Raw genomic sequence first — 20,312 nt, forward strand, 5'->3', positions numbered from 1 at the left:
TACTGACAGAAAACAATTAGTCTTTTTTTTTTTTTTTATTTTTTAATTTTTCAGTGGGTTTTGTCATACATTGATATGAATCAGTCATAGAAACAATTAGTCTTGAAAGAGTTTACTTTTCATGTCTTAAAATGGAAGTTAAGTCCTAATGAGTCTTTGCAGTTCATGGTTCTTCTGAAGAAAGCTCTGTGCTGGTAGCAGCGCCGAGCATTGTCCCTCCAACCTCAGAACAGCTGCAGGCAACTTCTTCCTCTGCTCTCTTGCCTGCTCCTCCCCCTGCTCCTCCTCCCTTCCTCCTGCTCTCTCCTCATCTTTCTGCTGTGGCCATGCAAGCATCTGTGTTGTACAGAACTTTTCAGAGGCTCCGTGAACTCGAGTGAAAGGGCAGAGCGGCTCAGCCTCTCACATCAGATCTTACAGCTCTAGACGGATTAGCATTATTACTTTGGAGAAATTCCTTCAGCAAACTTCTACTGAATATTTGTGTAATATCTTCCAGGGATTACTAATAGCTCTCAGAATACTCTGGCAGTCTCATCTCACTCGTGATCTGTCCTTCTCAGTGAGTTCTTTGGAACTCCCCCCCTGCACTTGAAAGCATATAAGATAGTTTTAGCAGTCATCCTTTTAAAGATAAACATTTTCAAGTTCAGAGTGCAGAGATGATAAATACATAATGCTCTAAGTTTTTGGATTAATTGGTAATTAATTTTTGCAAAGAGCTTTGGAGATAAAAAGTGTTGCATGCCATCATGTCAAATTAGTGTTGATTACAAAGATTTTTAAGTTTAACACTGTGTGGATGTAGGGTTTTTCAGACCTCTTATACTGTGTTTTTGGAACAAAAGGGCACTTCTTTGAAATTTTGCATCAATTATTGGATAAATGAGAGAGAGGATCAGTGAACTCGACAAATCAGCCATCAGTCTGATAGCAAACACACACACACACACATGTGCAGGCCTGAAGAATTTTGACTGCATTGGGAAAGACATTCTGTATCACATTATTATCATCCAGACTGGAAGGAAGAAAAATGGTGATGACAAAATGGGTTTTCGTGGAGCCTGAAGATATACTTTTTCTTGATTTCAATTTGAATGAGATGATGAAGTGAATATGCTAACTATAGCCCTCAAAAGTCAAAAAACAAACCCAAACAGAAGACATGGGAATACTGACAAGACCTCAGGAAAGTACCCCATAAAGGAGTGCTGCTGAGCACAGACCTGGCTGCCTTGTGGGACCAGCAAAGCCCAGGGAATCACCTACATGTGGAGTCACTGCTCATCGAGGTGCCTTTTGGTTATTTAATCTGGGAATACGTCTCCTGAGTCCCAGTGTCCCCTCTGAAAGATGGGACAGCCATGTCTACCTCAGAGTTGTTTTAAGTGGCAAATGAGGTCAATAGTGCCTTGCAGGTGATGTTTTCTGTAAATGTTACCCTAGGTACCATGATACTTAGGGACGCCCAGCTGGTGTTCCTCAAATTGTGCTGGTGATAAGGACCCTATAGGGTAAGAGTATTTGAGCCACATGGAGCAATAAAGATAGCTGACATTTGCATTCAGCTTTGGGGTTTATAATTCACTATCACTCTTCTTTTATGGTGTCCCCACAACGTTCTTGTGAGGAGGTCAAGGCAAGCAGTATTTCCCCAAAACCAGAAATGAGAAAGTTGAGTGATTTGTCTACTCAGATCTTTTGATTCCAAGCCCAGAGCAATTCAGCTGCATCTCTGAAGGTACCAACAGTCACGGCAGGGAGTGAAAAGAAGGAAACCATTGTGGATCTTATAAAAGTCTGGCACAAAGGAACCACTCCTCAGATAGAGGGAGGGGACCACCACCTCCTCATTCCTGTGGGTCAGTGAGTGTGAGCTTGCACATGCACACATACACTCACACACACTCACACCTCTGAAGATAGCCAGACAGCCAGTTTAAGCATCTGCCTGTAATTCTTTAAAAAAGGAAGATGCCATTTGCAAAGGCTAATCCCACTTTTTTTGGAGGAAAAAAAGGAGAAAGTCTGATTTGGAGACAAGCAGGGTGAGGGAGAGACTTGCCGGGCTAGCTGGAGAAGTGTGGATGTGGCGTGCTAGCCTCGGTGTTAAGGTGCTCCAAATTTAACTCTTTCCCACAGCTTTACACGGATGTCTTTCTGATGCGTGCCTTCCTTCTCTTCTTATGAAACAGTGCTGGCAAACGTGGAGGTGAGGACTTTTATTGTGTTAAAAGGAGCTTTATTTGAGACAAGTTTCCATAACAACAGACTTTTTATATATAGGAGCAACACTACCTGCTTTTTTAAAAATATTCTTTTGGAATCACAGTCTGAGTAAAATGTGGTAAATTCTTAAGATATTCTAGGGGTCGACAGAAAGGGTTTACAGACACCTTCAAATCAGTGGGTTCACGGGCAGATGGGCTGCAAATTGCTTTGCCAGTCCTCTGTGGACCCACTGGCCTGACCCTGGGCTGCAGCCTGTACAGAGAAGGCTGGGGAGGATGCTGGCAGCTTCCCCAACCCTGTCCAGTACGATTCCATCTCCCATCTCTTCCTTACTCTCTCCTCTTCTCTCTTTCTATTTCCTCACTAATTTTCCTTCCTCTGACTTTGCAGGTTAATAACATGCTAGGATCTTGGCCATAAATAGATCCCAAACTTTGCTTCATGATCCAGTCACTTGGGTGGGCCAGTTAAACTGTAGGTTCTGGGGGCCTCATCCCATATACCCTGAATTAGAACAGAGAACCTTCATTTCTAAGCTTCTCCCCAGGTAACTGTGAGCCCACCACCCTGCCCTGAATGAATCCTGCTAAGAGAATAAGGAACAAGGTTAGGTCACACTGAGCATTGTTTATTTGTGAATGCGTTGGACCCTTGTCATCACCCCAGGACAGATACTGAAGCTGAGGCTTAGGGAGCTTAAGAAATATGCTTTGAGGTAACTATTCAGTCACTTCTTCATTGAATCAGTGAGTGATTTCTTCTTTTGTCATGGTTTTTTTTGTGAAGGAGGGGATAGACCCTAAAAAAATACATAGAGGAATAAAACACAGTGGCTCCTCTCAAAAGTGACTATAATGAAGAGGATCACACTGCTCATTGCTGCTAGAACCAGAGTTCAAACCTTGTAATCTGACTCAGGATCTTGTGTTTTTAGAAAACCTTTTGTTTTGAAGTAATTACAGACTCACAAGAAGTTGTAAAAATAGTACCGAGTTCCTGCATATCCATCACCCAGCTTCTTCGAAAGGTACCATCTTACAAAGCTATCATGCACTATAAAAACCAGGAAATTGACATTGGTACAATACAACTAGGCAAACTCCAAGCCTTACTGAGATTTCACCAGTTTTCAGCGTGGACTTTTTTTTTTTGGAGGCTAATTACTTTACAATATTGTAGTGGTTTTTGTCATACATTGACAGCATGGACTTTTTAATGACATACAAGGCCACAGATGGATCTGTAATCCTCCCTTAGCCTTCATGTTAGTTCACAACCAAAGTGATTTCTGTTTCTGAGATGACAGGAGCTGATCAGAACATGCAGAAGACACAAGTCACACTCTAGGTGAGTTTGCCTTTCACAAAATAAAAATGATGTAATATCCAGTGGGCACTGTTGTTGCTGTGAACTGTTACCGGGCTAGCATCTCCCAGCTGCTGTTAGTGTCTGCTGCCCTGGCATGTCGTTGATACTTCTCCGGACAGGTGACCCCCAGCCAAGCAAGAGCAGCCTGGCATGGGGTAGGATATCCCAGCCCCTCCTCCTGCAGCCGATAACGGACTGACATGGGGGCAAAGAAGCCAATTCTTAGGATTATGGCGGGACCAGTTCTGTGACCCAAGTCACACTCCAGAGCACCTAGAGGATTGGGCTGAAGCACTTTCCTGCTTAGCTACTTCCCGTGCCCCATCCTGAAGCCCCCACCCCCTTTCTCCTGAGAACACCCCCTCTGTAGATGATGTGACTCTGAACCCCCATGTCAGACTCTGCTTCTAGGGAGCTTGAGCAAAGCCGCATTCTTGTTTTGTTTTCTTTTCTACCTTTTTAATTTTGGAGAAGGGCCATCTTAGACTCACAATAGATTTCCTTGTTGTGCTTTGGAGTGCCCCCATGCCCCCACAAACAGGCCCAGATGCCCAGACGCATACATACATACTTGTACAGCCTTATTGCCACCCGACTATCCTTCATAAACACCGTAACCAGGACTGCATGGCCGATGGTGATGGGGCAATCCTGAGCAGCCATTTTGGACCCTGCACTGTGTATATAAACAAGTTAAAGCCCAGATCAAAGAGCATACATTTTATGTCAAATTGTATTTCATTAGTTTCTGGACACTGCTTTGAGATAATCAATACAGTGTGATCAGAGTGCAGTTTTGTATTCAGTATAATGTCTTAGCTGGAAATTCAAACTACTGTCTTCTGCCTCCTTGTTTACACAAAGGCAACTTTAAATTAGACTGATTTGACTGAACTGATCATTTGTTTTCCCTTCAGTAGAGAGTAACATCTCAATAAGGCTGCTTCTTAGCCCACCTGGGTGTGCGTGGCCAGCACATAACCATGGAGAAGTGTTGCAGTGTTTTAAGAGGTACCACTCAGATGACAAAGAATCTGCCTGCATTGCAGGAGACCTGAATTCGATCCCTGGGTTGGGAAATTCCCCTGGAGAAGGGAATTGGCCACTCCAGTATTCTTGCCTGGAGAATTCCATGGACAGAAGAGCCTGGTGGACTACACTCCGTGAGGTCCCAAAGAGTTGGACACAACTGAGAGATAAACACTTTCATTTTCAGTTTTTTCACCAAGCTCAAAAACTAAGATTCAGAAGTCTTGGGGCTCTTCCATGACTTGCTAGCCAGAAACACTGGGCATGTTCCTTTTAAAATCTCTGGGTTATTTTCCAATAATACGGAACTAATATAACCTCCCTTGCCTGTCCCAGGAAACAAGAATAAAATTGTTTAAGTGAAGATTCTTTGTAAGCTAAAAAGTACTCAAGAGAGAGATAGGTGTCAGTTTCCAGGACCTCATCCCTTAACTTGTGCATCTCTTCCTCCTCTGGTTAAACATCCTGCCTCCTCCTTAACTTTATCCCAGACCAAACCCCCACCCTCACCCACCCCACCCCAAAGCCTTTATGACTTCTTGGAGGGACCCGGAGTCTCTTAGAATTCTCTTTCCTCATGACATCTGACCAAGAAGATGTAATCTAACAGTGCTCTGTTGTGGCTGGAATTTTACAGGTGCTTTCATCACTCTCGATGCCCCCAAATCTGGATTAAAACACGGAAAACAAAATGTGTCCAGTCTTTTGACTTTGGCTTATTTTGCAACAGGATTTTATAGTATTGCAGCCAAGATATAGAACAGGTTCTGGTATTTCTCCACAAAATACCCCCAAAGGGTTCAGCAGTTCTTTTGTGGGATGTTTCCAGTGGAAGAATGAGTCTGCTTCAAATCATCCTTCGGTCTGCTGTGATCACGCAGCCACTAAGGGCTTGGTGGGCGTGCAAGGAAGAGGGTCAGGGAGCCTGTGGTGATGAGGCCAAGGCTTTGAGGTTTGGAGACTACCTCCTCTGAGTTCAGTTTTTACTTTTTCTTGCTTCTGGAAATATACTCTTATTTCTCTCCTCCCCACTTGATATCAGATATTAGCATCCTCCCTGAAGACTGCCTCCTTACGGGGTGCAAATAGCATCAAAATATAACGGTTCAGGTTTTGTATGTTATAAAAATATAGCACTTATTGATGTGAAGTTAATTACATTGGAGTACACCAGAGGAAACAGAAAGATTAAACTTCTACCCAAGATGCTTCATTTCTCCAAATTCGTGTCAGTTACCATAAAGTTTGTTCAGGAGACACAGTCTAAGCAGTTTAATAGCCCAAAGAACAGTTCAGGGTAAGAGTTTTCTGGAAGTTATCTTTTTTTTCCCCCTCATTTATCTTTATTAGTTGGAGGCTAATTACTTTACAATATTGTAGTGGTTTTTGTCATACATTGACATGAATCAGCCATGGATTTACATGTATTTTCCATCCCGATCCCCCCCCCCCCACCTCCCTTTCCACCTGATTCCTCCTCTGTACCAGGCCCGAGCACTTGTCTCATGCATCCAGCCTGGGCTGGTGATCTGTTTCACCCTAGATAATATACATGTTTTGATGCTGTTCTCTTGAAACAGCCTACCCTCGCCTTCTCCCACAGAGTCCAAAATTCTGTTCTGTTCATCTGTGTCTCTTTTTCTGTTTTGCGTATAGGGTTATCATTACCATCTTTCTAAATTCCATATATATGCGTTAGTATACTGTATTGGTCTTTATCTTTCTGGCTTACTTCACTCTGTATAATGGGCTCCAGTTTCATCCACCTCATTAGAACTGATTCAAATGAATTCTTTTTAACGGCTGAGTAATATTCCATGGTGTATATGTACCACAGCTTCCTTATCCATTCATCTGCTGATGGGCATCTAGGTTGCTTCCATGTCCTGGCTATTATAGACACTGCTGTGATGAACATTGGGGTACACGTGTCTCTTTCAGATCTGGTTTCCTCAGTGTGTGTGGCCAAGAGTGGGATTGCTGGGTCATATGGCAGTTCTATTTCCCGTTTTTTAAGAAATCTCCACACTGTCCTCCATAGCGGCTGTACTAGTTTGCATTCCCACCAACAGTGTAAGAGGGTTCCCTTTTCTCCACACCCTCTCCAGCATTTATTGCTTGTAGACTTTTGGAAGTTATCAATGACTGTTTTCTGAGCCCGGCTGTTGGTCTCCAGGGAGCCCTGGTTGTATCTTATCGGCACAGTTGATTCTGGAAATGCATAGACTGTTCTACTGGGTTTGACCTGAGCATTTTGAGCTTTTCAGCTTATGGAATGGTTTAAACTACAGTCAGGAATGTTTAGATGCATTAGAATGTCATCTCTTCATAATAATAATAATAAAACAGCAGGAACAACTACTACATTCCTTGTTGAGTGCTGATACAGTGAAGGGCACCTCTGTCCACTGGTTACGTCAGCCTCCAGAAGTTACCTTGAAGCTTTATTCTTAATTCCTGTGCCTAATCCTTCACCAAGTGCTGCTGATTACACTTCCATTCTTCTTCTTCTTCTTCTTTTTTTTTTTAATCTCCTGAAGTATAGTTACTTTTGGGCTTCCCTAGTGGCTGAGATGATAAAGAATCTGCCTGCAATGCAGGAGACCTGGGTTGGATCCCTGGGTTTGGAAGGTCCCCTAGAGGAGGACATGGAAACCCACTCCAGCATTCTTGCCTGGAGAATCCCCATGGACAGAGGAGCCCAGAGGACTGCAGTCCCTGGGGTCACAAAGAGTCGGACACGACCGAGCACAGCGCATAATTGCTTCACAGTGCTGTCTCAGTTTGTGTTACACAGCGAAGGGAACCGGTTACATGCATACATTTATCCCCTCTTTTTGGTGTTTCCTTCCTGTTTAGGTCACCACAGAGCATTGAGTGGGGTTCCCTGTGCTGTGCAGTAGGCTCCCATTAGTTACCGATTACATCTCACTTCCATACTTTTAAAAAAAAATTAATTATTTGGATGCGCTGGGTCTTGGTTGCTGTGCGCTGGCTTTCTGTATTTGCGGTGAGCACAGCCACTCTCTAGCTGTGGGGCCTGAACTTCTTAGCGCAGTGGCTTCTTTTGTTGAGGAGCGCGCGCTCTACATTGCAGGCTCAGTAGTTGTGATGCATGGATTTAGCTGCCTCATGGCATGTGAACTCTTTACTGACCAGGGGTCGAACCCATCCCCTGCATTGGCAGGTGGACTCTTAACCACTGGATCACCAGGGAAGTCCCTTCCATACTTCTTAATAAATCTTTCCACTCCTCCATTGCTACTGGCCCCATCTGAACCTAAGGACCTGTCTTATCACACCTGCATTATCACAAACACGTCTTTTTGAAGCCATTCTTGCCTCCCTCCAATCCATTCTCCTATAAACGTGCACATCTGGTTTCGGATGTAGGATGGCAAACTTATATATCCAGCTTTCCTTTCTCCCAAAACTCCCCTGGAAGGACAATGGAGATTTCAAGAACAACAATTCAAATACAGCAGTGCTGGAAGGTTAAGGACAAAAGCCAACAGCCACAGAGAAAGTTAAACGAAATCCTGTATGAGAAGAGAAGGTGTGATCAGTGTGATAAAGACAACAGATCTGAAAAAACTGCAACCTGAAACACCCAGCAGGAGAGCAACCTTCTCCCAGGGGCAGCAGGGAAAACTTCCAAGGTTGAGGATGATGAATGATGGCTATGGGGTGATAGCCAGGAGTAGCAGTCCAAAAAAAAAAAAGAATTTTTAACAACTGAGTCTCCTGGAAGTGTCCTCTTTCATCCTCTTCCCCTCATACACAGAGCATATAGCCATGGCACAAAACCCAATAGCTAATCTTGAAAGAAGGTGTGTGATCTTTCTAGGAAGGTATCTTCCTTTGGTTTGGGGATCCGAAGAAAAGCTGAGCTGATCGGAAATGAGCTCATCGGAAATCAGCATTAGAAAGAGAGAAATAAAGGCATCAAGAACAAAGCTGCTCCACCCAAGAGGTCATTCTGATGTTAAACCCGCGCATCCTCTGTACGTGGCAATTGTGAGGGATGCTGCTTGCAGACAGCTCCCCAGCTCTGTCCCCACAGCAGAATCAGCAGGTCAACAGCCCTTGCTTCCTCATGAAGCCTGCCTTCCACTATTCCACTTATGGAAAAGCTTGTTAGAGAAACAAATCTACCCCATTGCAGAGGAAACATTACCCTTTACTCATGAATGTGTATTCCCAACCAGAAACCAGATATTTAAGGAAAACCAGTAGTACAAAGGGAAGGACTAAGATTTAAAAAAAAATAAACAACAACACAAAATAGAGCAACCCTCTGTGGAAGAGACAGAAATAATTGAGAAATAAAAAAGGAACTTGAAAGTTCTGAACTGTCTTTAAAAAGAGACTCAAGTAGATATTCTGTTTTCTCTTCTTTAAAAAACAAAGAACAAGATATTCCATATAAAAAAGAGCAAATAGTTAGCAAGAAAGGAATCCCTGGAAACTAAAAATATGTTCAATGGAAATGAAAAAAAGAGATCAAAGGGCTGACTAAATAAGACAGAGCAAAGCCAGGGTTAAAGACCAAAGCTAGGAGATAAGTCAAAGAAATCTCCTGCAATAGCAAACAAAAGTCCTAGAGGTTATCCTGTCAACAGTAGAATGGCCAGAAATCAGAGTCTCTTCCCATGTGGAAAAGGATGAGAACAGTGCAGGGCTGCACACAATGTGGGTGAACGTCAGGAACACTGGGTAAAAGAAGCAGCCCCAAAGAGCTTGTGCTCTATTATCCTCTGCGTGTAACGAGTTCAAAGACTGGCACAAATGCTCCCAGGCACTGAAAGGAGAGTGGTGGCCCGTGGGGAGGTGGTAACAGGAGGCCACATGATATTGGTAACATTCTAGATATTGGTAACATTCTCTTTCTTGATTTGAGCGCTGGCTACATAGGTTGTTCAGTTTGTGCAAATTCATCAATTCGTACATTTGGGTGCATTTTTATTTATGTATACTGTATTCTGATAAACATTATCAAAAAAGAGTCAAACAAGTATAAAACATTACGCATTCGAATTTATCAATGCATCCTTGATGGTTGTGGGTTTGGTATTAAATATCATGTTCAGAAAACTCTCCCCTGGCCTGAGACTACAACTTTGTTTTCCCTCATGCTTTCTTCCAGTACATTTATGGTTTAATTTTGTTTTGGTTGTTGTTTAAATTGCATGACCATCTGGATTTCTTTCTATAGATCATCATTAAAAAAAAGATGGCTCCATGCATCACCAACAAATGTGTCATGATGCATTTAATAAGTCCTCTGTTGTTAGAAAATAGTTTTCACTATTTAGAAAATAATAAAATACAGACAACTGAGTAATAAGGAGTTAAATGTTCATCCATTAAAAGTTCTAGCAAGAGGATGTGATAACAGAGGGAACAAACCAATGGAAAACAGGTTTCTCAGAGGTAAAGAAAGGAAGGTCTTTAGAGTGTCATGGCCTAATCCACGCTGAGCAGGATGCTGAGAAAAAAATTCACACTTAGATGCAACGAAATTAAAGTGGAAAACTCCAAGGATGAAAAGAATATTCTGAAAGTTTCTGTATATAAGAAGCAGGTTACCTGAGATGCAATCAGCTTGACATCAGATTTCTCACCGTCAAGAGTGAAGATACATTATTTAAAAGAAAATGACATGTTTCAAATTCTGAATATGCCCCCAGCCAAACTTTCAATTAAAGGTTATTTCTGAGAAATTAAGCATTCAAAGTATTTACCACCCAGGTAGCCAATTTGAACATAATTACTTGACTTGAAGAGTTTTTCTGAAACATACAAAGGAATATAAGAGAATGACTATGTCCTGGTTCTCCACAACCTTTGTTTGGACCGCAGATCCATTTGATTGAGTGTTCACAGAACCTCCATGCCCTCTCTTTAGGACACTCAGAGTCTTCTGGGTCTCCTGCTCACCACACACCAACCATAAGGAATCAAAGCTGCCACCTCAGGTCAAATATTTAGATAACTCCCTCCACCCGTGTTGTAGCCATTTTGGACTTTGTGACTTGCCAAATGGAGGGCTTTTCTGAAAGCACCGCAGACTCCCTCAGACTATGGTCTGGAAAGTGGTTTGCTGGCCCCCAGGGGTCTCATGAATCCTCTTGCTAACTGGAAGGTTACCACTGCACGCAAACTCTCTGGGATCTCAGCCTGGACGGAGGCCAGGACACATGTTTTCTTCTCCATCTCTTTCTCTTCTCCATGCTCAGCACAAAACCAGGAAGACTAGGCTTTCCCGTGAGGCAGTGGGCTTTTATGTCCTGGATTCTCTCCTTCTCTTTAGCTTGTAGCTCAGCTCCCAACCCTTGAGAGCCCAAGAAATATAGAAAATTCCCTCCTCTCAACATGGCAGTTTCCTTGATAAGAACTTGAAGTCCTTTTCAAATCATTGACGACGATGAACTCTCTTCTTCCCTCATGTGATAAGTATTCAACTTCATCTATTCTAAGGACAAGCAGCACTTTTTGATTCCTCCCAGTGTAAACCTTGTCTGCCAGATCTTGCACAGGACATAGGAGTTATCATAATTATTTGCATCTATCTGGTTATCACATGGCTCCCTCCAGATCATGCACTCTATGAGAGAAATGCCTCTAAACCAGCGGTCCTCAATCTTTTTGGCACCAGGGACTGGTTTCATAGTCTTCCCTGGTGGCTCAGATGGTAAAGAATCTGCCCGCAATGCAGGAGTCTCCGGTTCAATCCCTGGGTCAGGAAGATCCCCTGGAGATGGGAATGGCAACCCACTCCAGTATTCTCGCCCGGAGAATTCCATGGACAGGGAAGCCTGCAGGCTACAGTCCATGGAGTTGCAAAAAATTGGACATGGCTGAGCAACTAATACTTTTTAAACACTGGTTTCATGGAAGGCAATTTTTCCACAGACTTTAGTGAGGGGATTGTTTTGGGATGATTCAAGCACATTGCATTTGTTATGCACTTTATGACTTTATTTCTATTATTATGACATCAACTCCACCTCTGGTCATCAGGCATTGGATCCTGGAGGTTGTTGACCCCTGCTCTAAACAAGTCTATGAAGTTACTCTGATTTGACCAATTAAGGTGGATTTGTTTACATTCTCAGATCTGATTTTTAATCAGGAATATCTTTAGAGTGTGTTTAAATGACTTCTTCTGGGTTAAAACCAATGGCCAGGGCTGATCCTTGAAGAGGACCCAAGGATAGAAGGACGTGAATCTCCTAATGACGAGTATCCAGGACGCAAGACTCTGAGACAATGCATCTCTCCCCATCTTCATCCCAACCTGCCAGTGCCCTGTTTTGGAGGTAAACAACTGGGCTTTCCTGTGGAAACTGCTTCTGGAGTGTCCTTTCTGGTTCCAGGTGCCCTTAATGTTAGTGTTTTTGTGGATGTTAATGAGGGGACAGTCAGATCCATACACCTAAGCTGGCCCAACTCTCAGGCTCTAGATTCAGGACATGAGAAGAAGCACCCTGTAGGGCATCTTCCAGAGACCAGGAGAGCTGACTCGGGCTGGAACTTCTCAGGAGCAGTTTTGCTGGGAATTGAAGTCCTTGCTCTTTCTTCTTTCCTCTTTCTATCCTTTCCTCCCTCTTAAGGATGTCTGAACAATGCTATTTGCAGGAATACCTGACCCTTTCCCAGATTCTCTCTTATATTATGCTATATTATTTGCTTGCCTTTTAAAACATACACTGTGAATTCTTCTTCATTGCTTCCTTAGTTTTGAAATACATATTTCCAGCATTTTCCTTGGGAGCCAGGAGGCTTGGTCTCAGACTTGCTGTCTGACTGTGGGAAAATTGATTGCCCCTGCTGGGCCTCTGACTTATCCTATGCAACAGGACTGAGAAGGACCAGATAATGCCACCACTTCTGTCAGCGATGGCATTCCAGGGCACTTGGCTTTGAAGCCGAGGCAGGACTGACATATGATGGTGTCTGTATGTGATCGGTGACTGTCAGCATTCCACCTGGAGAGGTTTCATGGGTACGTGGACTCCTGCTCGGAATGCAACTGCCTAGAAGGAGCAGAGACAACTGTGCCAGCAGAAGTGACTGCCTATTAACACAGCCCATTGTTGATTAATGAAGGGGAGAGAGCACAGAAAACTGAAATCCACAGATGATTGTCAAACCTTATCTTCAGCAATAATTTTATCCTCCTCTCTGATTTCATTGAAAACAAAATTTTTTTGCTTCCTCTTAGACCAGAGCTGCTAACAAGAATAAAATGAACTGATTTAAGTTTCATCTTCTTTCATTTTCTCCGTGCAAGCTGAGGTAGAGTGCTAATGAGCAGTGGAAAGAAAGACCACAAGGGTTCATCAAAGGGTGCGAAGAAAGACTGAAGAGGCCAAAGTCCCTGCCCACAAGGTGGGAGTTTAGCGAGTGAAGGTCAGCATTAGAATGTTTGGCTTATCACAGTGTAGGTTTGTCCTCATACGTGCCACAGCCCTTGTCACAGTTGGTGCAATCGCTCAGGAACCCAGGATTCTTCCATCCCGTGAGGCATCAGAGACCTCTACCAAATTCTCTGCATCTAGCTTGAAGACAGAGAAAGAGCATGGAGGATTGTGAAGGAGGTTTTGTGAGTGGGGCCTGACCACAGAGAACTCAATCGCATAACCCTATCTGACTCCAGGGGAAGCTGGGAAATGTAGTCTGGCTACGTTCCCAAGTAGTATAGGAACAGGGTGAAGGTCTTTGTCTATGCTGGTGGGTTGTTGCTCTTATAGCTCTCAAGTGGTGGTGGGGTGGGGGGGCACTTTTCTCATCAGTACCTGAGCTCATTCATGGCCTTACCCATGGCTTTTGTGTCATCCCATCTTTACTGGAATACAGTCAGTCTACAATACCCAGATTACAGCTTCTCCTGGTCAGGGAAACTCTCTGATGGTGCCTGACTCTCTGAAGAAAGGAAGAGGAGACTATTTCCTTATAATCTCATGGCTAGGGACCAGACTCTAAGCCCTTTGGATCTGATTAGAATCTTTGCTATGTTATTCCCCTTTCTGGACCTGAGTTGTTCCAACTGTAAAATAAGAATTAAAAACTTTTGTCTCATAAGATTTTTGTGATGTTGAGAGTAGTGTTTGGCATATTTGCAGGTTTAATATATTAATCTAAAACACTCAGTGGATTCAGAAGGGGAAGAAAATGTTCAGACTTTGCTTCTAACCCCAATAACTCTAGGGAAGTTGTTACTTTTAAAAAAGAATTAAGTTTGTGCTGTCTCTTTCTTGCTCATTAACCAACAAAGAATCTAGTTATGGCTTCTCGTCATCAAGAGTGCAGGGTAATGGTAAAGAATGTTCATTTTTCTTCCAATCTGTAACAAAAATTAGGTCCAAGTGTCTGATCTGTCATCCTTAGACCATCAAAGGACCATGGGATCTATACTGGGGAAAAGTAGAATGGATGGAAGTAATTAGGATTGATTTTGAAGTTTTGGAGCTTAAAACACCTTGTTTGGAGCTTAAAACACATTTTTTCTTCTGTCTCCCATGGAAATAAAATTTTTTAAAAATCTTAATGCTTCCAGTCCAAAGTCTGTGTTTCTCAGACAAAGGATTAATCTCAAAAATATACAAGCAACTCCTGAAGCTCAATTCCAGAAAAATAAACGACCCAATCAAAAAATGGGCCAAAGAACTAAACAGACATTTCTCCAAAGAAGACATACAGATGGCTAACAAACACATGAAAAGATGCTCAACATCACTCATCATCAGAGAAATGCAAATCAAAACCACAATGAGGTACCATTACACGCCAGTCAGGATGGCTGCTATCCAAAAGTCTACAAGCAATAAATGCTGGAGAGGGTGTGGAGAAAAGGGAACCCTCTTACACTGTTGGTGGGAATGCAAACTAGTACAGCCACTATGGAAAACAGTGTGGAGATTTCTTAAAAAACTGGAAATAGAACTGCCATATGACCCAGCAATACCACTTCTAGGCATACACACTGAGGAATCCAGATCTGAAAGAGACACGTGCACCCCAATGTTCATCGCAGCACTGTTTATAATAGCCAGGACATGGAAGCAACCCAGATGCCCATCAACAGATGAATGGATAAGGAAGCTGTGGTACATATACACCATGGAATATTACTCAGCCGTTAAAAAGAATTCATTTGAATCAGTTCTAATGAGATGGATGAAACTGGAGCCCATTATACAGAGTGAAGTAAGCCAGAAAGATAAAGAACATTACAGTATACTAACACATATATACGGAATTTAGATAGATGGTGGCGATAACCCTATATGCAAAACAGAAAAAGAGACACAGAAGTACAGAACAGACTTTTGAACTCTGGCGGAGAACGTGAGGGTGGGATGTTTTGAAAGAACAGCATGTATACTATCTATGGTGAAACGGACCACCAGCCCAGGTGGGATACATGAGTCAGGTGCTCGGGCCTGGTGCACTGGGAGGACCCTGAGGAGTCGGGTGGGGAGGGAGGTGGGAGGGGGGATCGGGATGGGGAATACGTGTAACTCTATGGCTGATTCATGTCAATGTATGACAAAACCCACTGAAATGTTGTAAAGTGATTGGCCTCCAACTAATAAAATAATATTTAAAAAACAAAAAAAAACAAAAAAAAACAAAGTCTGTGTTTCTGTTTGTACTTCCATAGGAGTTCAGGGACTTTGATCATAATCCTAATTACTGTAACAGTGCAACTGATTTAATGGAATTAAACAAATACCTGTACTTAATAGTTACTATATGCTGGGCATATTCAAACTTGTTCCTTTTGTCTTGGCAGGCATAGGGTTTGAATCCAGGACCAGTTGGCTGCAGAATCCAAGTCTTTTCTACAGAATGGTGTCGTCTTTTAGATTATGTAGATGTTGGTGTTATAATTTGATCAATCTTGATCAACTTGATCAAGTTCATGAACTTGAAGAACTTGATGAGACATTGGTGCCTTTATTAGATTGCACAGAAATTATACTGCTTGGTAATGGTGGTGGGAGACTGTATGCAACATTTTTGTTAGGAATTTGCAGTATTTCAGTTTTAGTCTAATAGATGAAGTAGGCTATATAGGTCCAGCTCCCAAAGAGTTCCCAGTTTCGTGGGTCTAAGTGCAGCTGAGTGTCCAAAGTTGCAAGTCCAGGAACAAGGTTTTCAAGGGAGTTCTCAGAGGAAATTCACAGTTCTAGCAAAGGTCTGTGTGGGACAGGGAGGATGACCCAGGGGAGCCAAGGGATAGAATAGGGCCTGGTCCAGGCCATGTAGAGGGGTCTCACAAAGACCTTGGGTTCATCACCCTGGTGAGAAAACCTTCATCCACTTGCATGTCCTGGGAAGTGGGTAACCCTGGTGGACCAGATGTGTCCACCCACCGTCTTAGTGTCAGGGGTGCCGTGGGCTCTGAGGCAGAGGTGGGCTGATGCTTGGGCAGCCCTCCCTATGTGCCCTTCCCTAAGTGGGGGGAGCGAGGACCCCCACACAGATTTTGTTTTACAGATTCCCAGGAAGTGGGAAAAGAACAGAGGCTGACTCTGGTTTGACATTTCTGCTGCTCTCTCCTTTCCTTCCACTGTAGTGAGGAATTCAGAAGTATAGGAAATTACTTGGTTAACCAAATGGAGAGTTTAATGAACCCACTGATGCTAAAAGAAAAATCTGCAGTATCTTTTTCTGGGTAATTAATTAGCCTCTGTCTGTGAAGTGTTCTGAGCATGTGATGTGCCATGGATCTCTTGTGTTATTAATTATCATCATGCACGGGAAACATAACTCAATTTCTTGACCTCCATGCCCTTAACAGCCCGTTTAATGGTGCATTAATTGTAGCTTTACTTTTTGATCAGCTTCGATTCTTTTTAGGTGATGAAATACTTTTTCATGCCTTTCAAGAATTTTTCCTTAGAAAATCAAGTTTCAAAAGTATGTGTGCAAACGTGTGTATCAGTGAGGAGCCACTGAAAGTGTCTGAGGTGGGAGGAGCTTCAGGGAGGAGCCAGTGAAAGCACGGGAAACAGGGTGACAGAAGATGTATTTCCTAGTGTCAGGTGAAATTTGAAGGAGAGCCTGGGAGCAGGAAGAATCCTGGTCAGGCATGAAGTAATGAAAATTTAGGAATTAGGGATTGTATGGTGGAGAGAAAAACTTATTATTTTAGGAACTGTTGAAGACAGTGTCCTAATGGGCCCTCTGGTATGCTGGGGAAAGACCATAGGTAGCTTAATACTTTGTGTTAAAAATGAAAAGGAATTTGGGAGCTGGAGGTAGTCTTGAGACAGATAGATGCGAGACAGATTTGGAAGGAGGGTACCACAATGAGAGTCCTGTGGGCTTGAGGACGGAACCCTCTGTGGTGAGTGAGTGGCTGTGTGCCCCACAGCAGGCATTGCCCAGGTCCTGAGTAAGCACGGGGCTGGGTGGCAGTCAGGTTTGTCTTCTCATCTGTACTTGGATGCGGGGTAATACTCACCTGTCTTTAGTGTGGTGGGAATGGTGTTCTAGAGAAGTCAGAGAGTTCCACTCCTGGTTTAGCAGTGAGAAGAGGGAAGGGGAGGTTGGGAGAGGGCCATGCAAGTTAGGTTGAGAGTGGTCCTCCAACACGGACTCCAGTGACTACAAGAACAAAAAGCCACAGAGGGATTCAGTAAATTCTTGAGCTAGGCCTGGATTTCCTGGAGCATGTGAGATGGGATTAAGTCAATTTTATTTGATTTTCAAAACTGATGTGACCTCAGCTAATATCATGATACCAAAAGGGAAAGACAAATCCTAGCTACTCTGCAAATTGCGGATTATATGCTGAACCTTATGAATTATGTGCTGAACCTTATGAAGACCAAAGTCCATTGCCTTCCTCTCTCCAGCTTTGACCTTGTATTTGTTGTTTAGTTACTTAGTCATGTCTAACTCTTTTTCAACACCATGGACTGTAGCCGCCAGGCTCCTCTGTCCATGGGTTTTCCGAGGCAAGAATACTGGAGTAGGCTGCCGTTTCCTCCTCCAGGGGATCTTCCCGACCCAGGGATCAAACCTGTCTCTCCTTCATCTCCTCGCATTGGCAGGCAGATTCTTTACCACTGAGCCACCAGCGAATAGTCACCTGTATCTCAGTGGGACAAACTATGTTTTTAGAGCTTTCGGAAAATCCTTTTCTTCTGGAGCCACTCTGTTCTGGATCACTTTGGGATTTTAATGAGATAAGCCCTGGATAACTGTTCTGGATCATTCTGGACTTTTAATGTGAAGAAACCCAGAGACACTTGTCTCAGAGCCACTCTTGGTTCTTAATGAGGTGAGGCCTATGGAAATGCAAGTATGTGGATGAAGTCTTCCAAATTGCTACCCTCCTTCCCCAACTCCTCTCCTTTGTTGTTTTTCATATTGCTTCTTTTTTCCTGAGTGTGTGTATGCTAATAGGCATTATCAGTGGACAGGTGGAGGTTTGAGTAGCTATTTATGATTCTACACCTGGACTGCCTTTGTCACTAAATAGCTATATGACCCCTGGCAAGTCACCCAGTCTTTCCTTCTCTGCCTAGTTCTGGCCTTCTATAGTCCACTGTTTACTTTTCATTAGATTACCCTGTTTAGTCATCTCTATTGATAAAATGCTCAGGCTAACTGATCATTTCATCTGCCCAAACAAAAGAACAAAAATACCAAATGTTCCATAGCTAAGATAGGCACCCAACCTAAATGCCCTTCAGTGGATGAATGGATAAGGAAAATGTGGTGTATGTGTATATATATATATAGAGAGAGATATATAAGACAAATGACTTTTCTTTCCTTTTGAGATCATGATCACATTGATTTGGAAAATCAAATAAAATTAACTTGATCCCATCTCAAATCCTATATAAAATAGAATACTACTCAGCCATAAGAAGATGGAATCTTGTCATTTGAGACAACATGGATGGACCTTGAAGATACTATGCTAAGTGTACTAATTGGGAAGGACAAATGCTATATGGTTTCACTTATGTGTGGAATATGAACAAACAGACAGAATTAATGACCAAAACAAACACAAAATAAAAAGAGAATAGTGGTTACCCAATGGGAAAGAAGGCAGAGGGGAAGGCAAAATGAGTAAAGGGAATCAGCTTTATGGTGACAAGTAGAAACTGAAGTTTGGGTGGTGAGCATGCTGTGGTGTATGCATACTGGAAACTTATAAAATATCATAAGCCAGTGCTACCTCAATTAAAAGAAGTAAAGTGTTGTCTTCTACAAATACTGATATAAGACACTCCGTGATTGCTAACTTGAATCACCCTGGGGTTGAGAATGCCTTCCTGGCTTGGCCTCTGGTACTCACCTGTGAAGTGTTTGAGTATTGGAGTTACAGATCTTGTGGGAGAGACATTTCTTTCCCTGTGAAAGTTACCACATCCAGGCAAGCATGCAGGTCATGTCAAGGATCCTGGGCAAGTTCTCAGTGTGTCTCTAAGATACATTTCATTCCTTGTGTTTCTTTGTGTTGCCATTCTAAAATGCAAACAGGTTGAAGACGGGAGCTGTCTTTAACGGAATCTGAACAGTGCCTAACCCCTGTGGATGTCCACTGAGTGTTGAATAACAGCAGTGATCATGTAATAAGGACACCGACTCACTCAGGAGAGAATACCAAATAGCCTGGAATTTTCCTGTTGCTGGCATCATGGCCCAGGAGCATCCTGAGGTGAATTTAAAAACCTCAGCGATTCAAATCACATTTCCCATAAGAAATCCATCTTCTAGCTTGGAGTAATTGTTCAGCTCATTGCTGGTTTACTGCGTGATTTGTTAGTCCTTGTTTGAATCCTCCAGGCCTGGAAGAAAGATATTGTGCTTTAATGATAAATAATCTCAAAAAGAGGAAAAAACATCCAACCAGCTCCCTGGCCAGTACCTTTCTCTTTTTACCTCATCCAGTATTTTTTTTTCCAACTGCTTCAGTTGTTCTGAAGTAAATTATTACTGTCTGAGCTCCATTTAAAGAGCTGCTATAGAAAACAAGCTGCCACAAGCTATTAAGAAAATAACGCTATTTCAGTTTTGAGTGAAAAGGAAAAGAAATTAGCTCCACTCAAGATACATACCCCCCCCCCCCCATGGAACCAGAGTCTGTCTCTATAGCATCAAAGAAAAGAAACGGTGTCCTTTTTTATCCTCCCTGCTTTCTTCAGTTCTACCCCCAGTCTTATTCCAGAGGATCCTGAAGGAAAGCTGTCAGAAGTCTTGGTTAAAAGCTTTCTGATGGGGACAGTAATGACTGGTTTGGAAAGACCCAGGGTGAGTGGGCATGACTGCGGCTCCCCCCGCAGATGGGCAGTGCTGTGCCCAGCACAGACGTCCTCCCCAGCATGGGTGCTTCAGCGTCGCCGGGGTGCTGCTGGGCTTGAGATTCATGCACGTACTCGTTATTGGCCCACAAGTGCCACATGTCTTGCCAGATGACCACGATATAGTAAATAAGACATAGCCATGCTCTAAAATGATCTCACTGTAGATTAAAGAGTGATGGGTTCCCCAGATGTGTATAATGACAGTGACAGGCATGACTTGGAGGTGGGTTGTGGGACCACAGCTCAGAGTACTTACTCCTTCTTAAGAGGGGGTCACAGAAACTTTCTAGACGAGTTGATACCTTAGTTGCTTTCAAAGACAAATAGGAATTTTCCAGT

The sequence above is a fragment of the Muntiacus reevesi genome, chromosome 4, assembly GCF_963930625.1.
Source record: "Muntiacus reevesi chromosome 4, mMunRee1.1, whole genome shotgun sequence".
Taxonomy (NCBI): domain Eukaryota; kingdom Metazoa; phylum Chordata; class Mammalia; order Artiodactyla; family Cervidae; genus Muntiacus; species Muntiacus reevesi.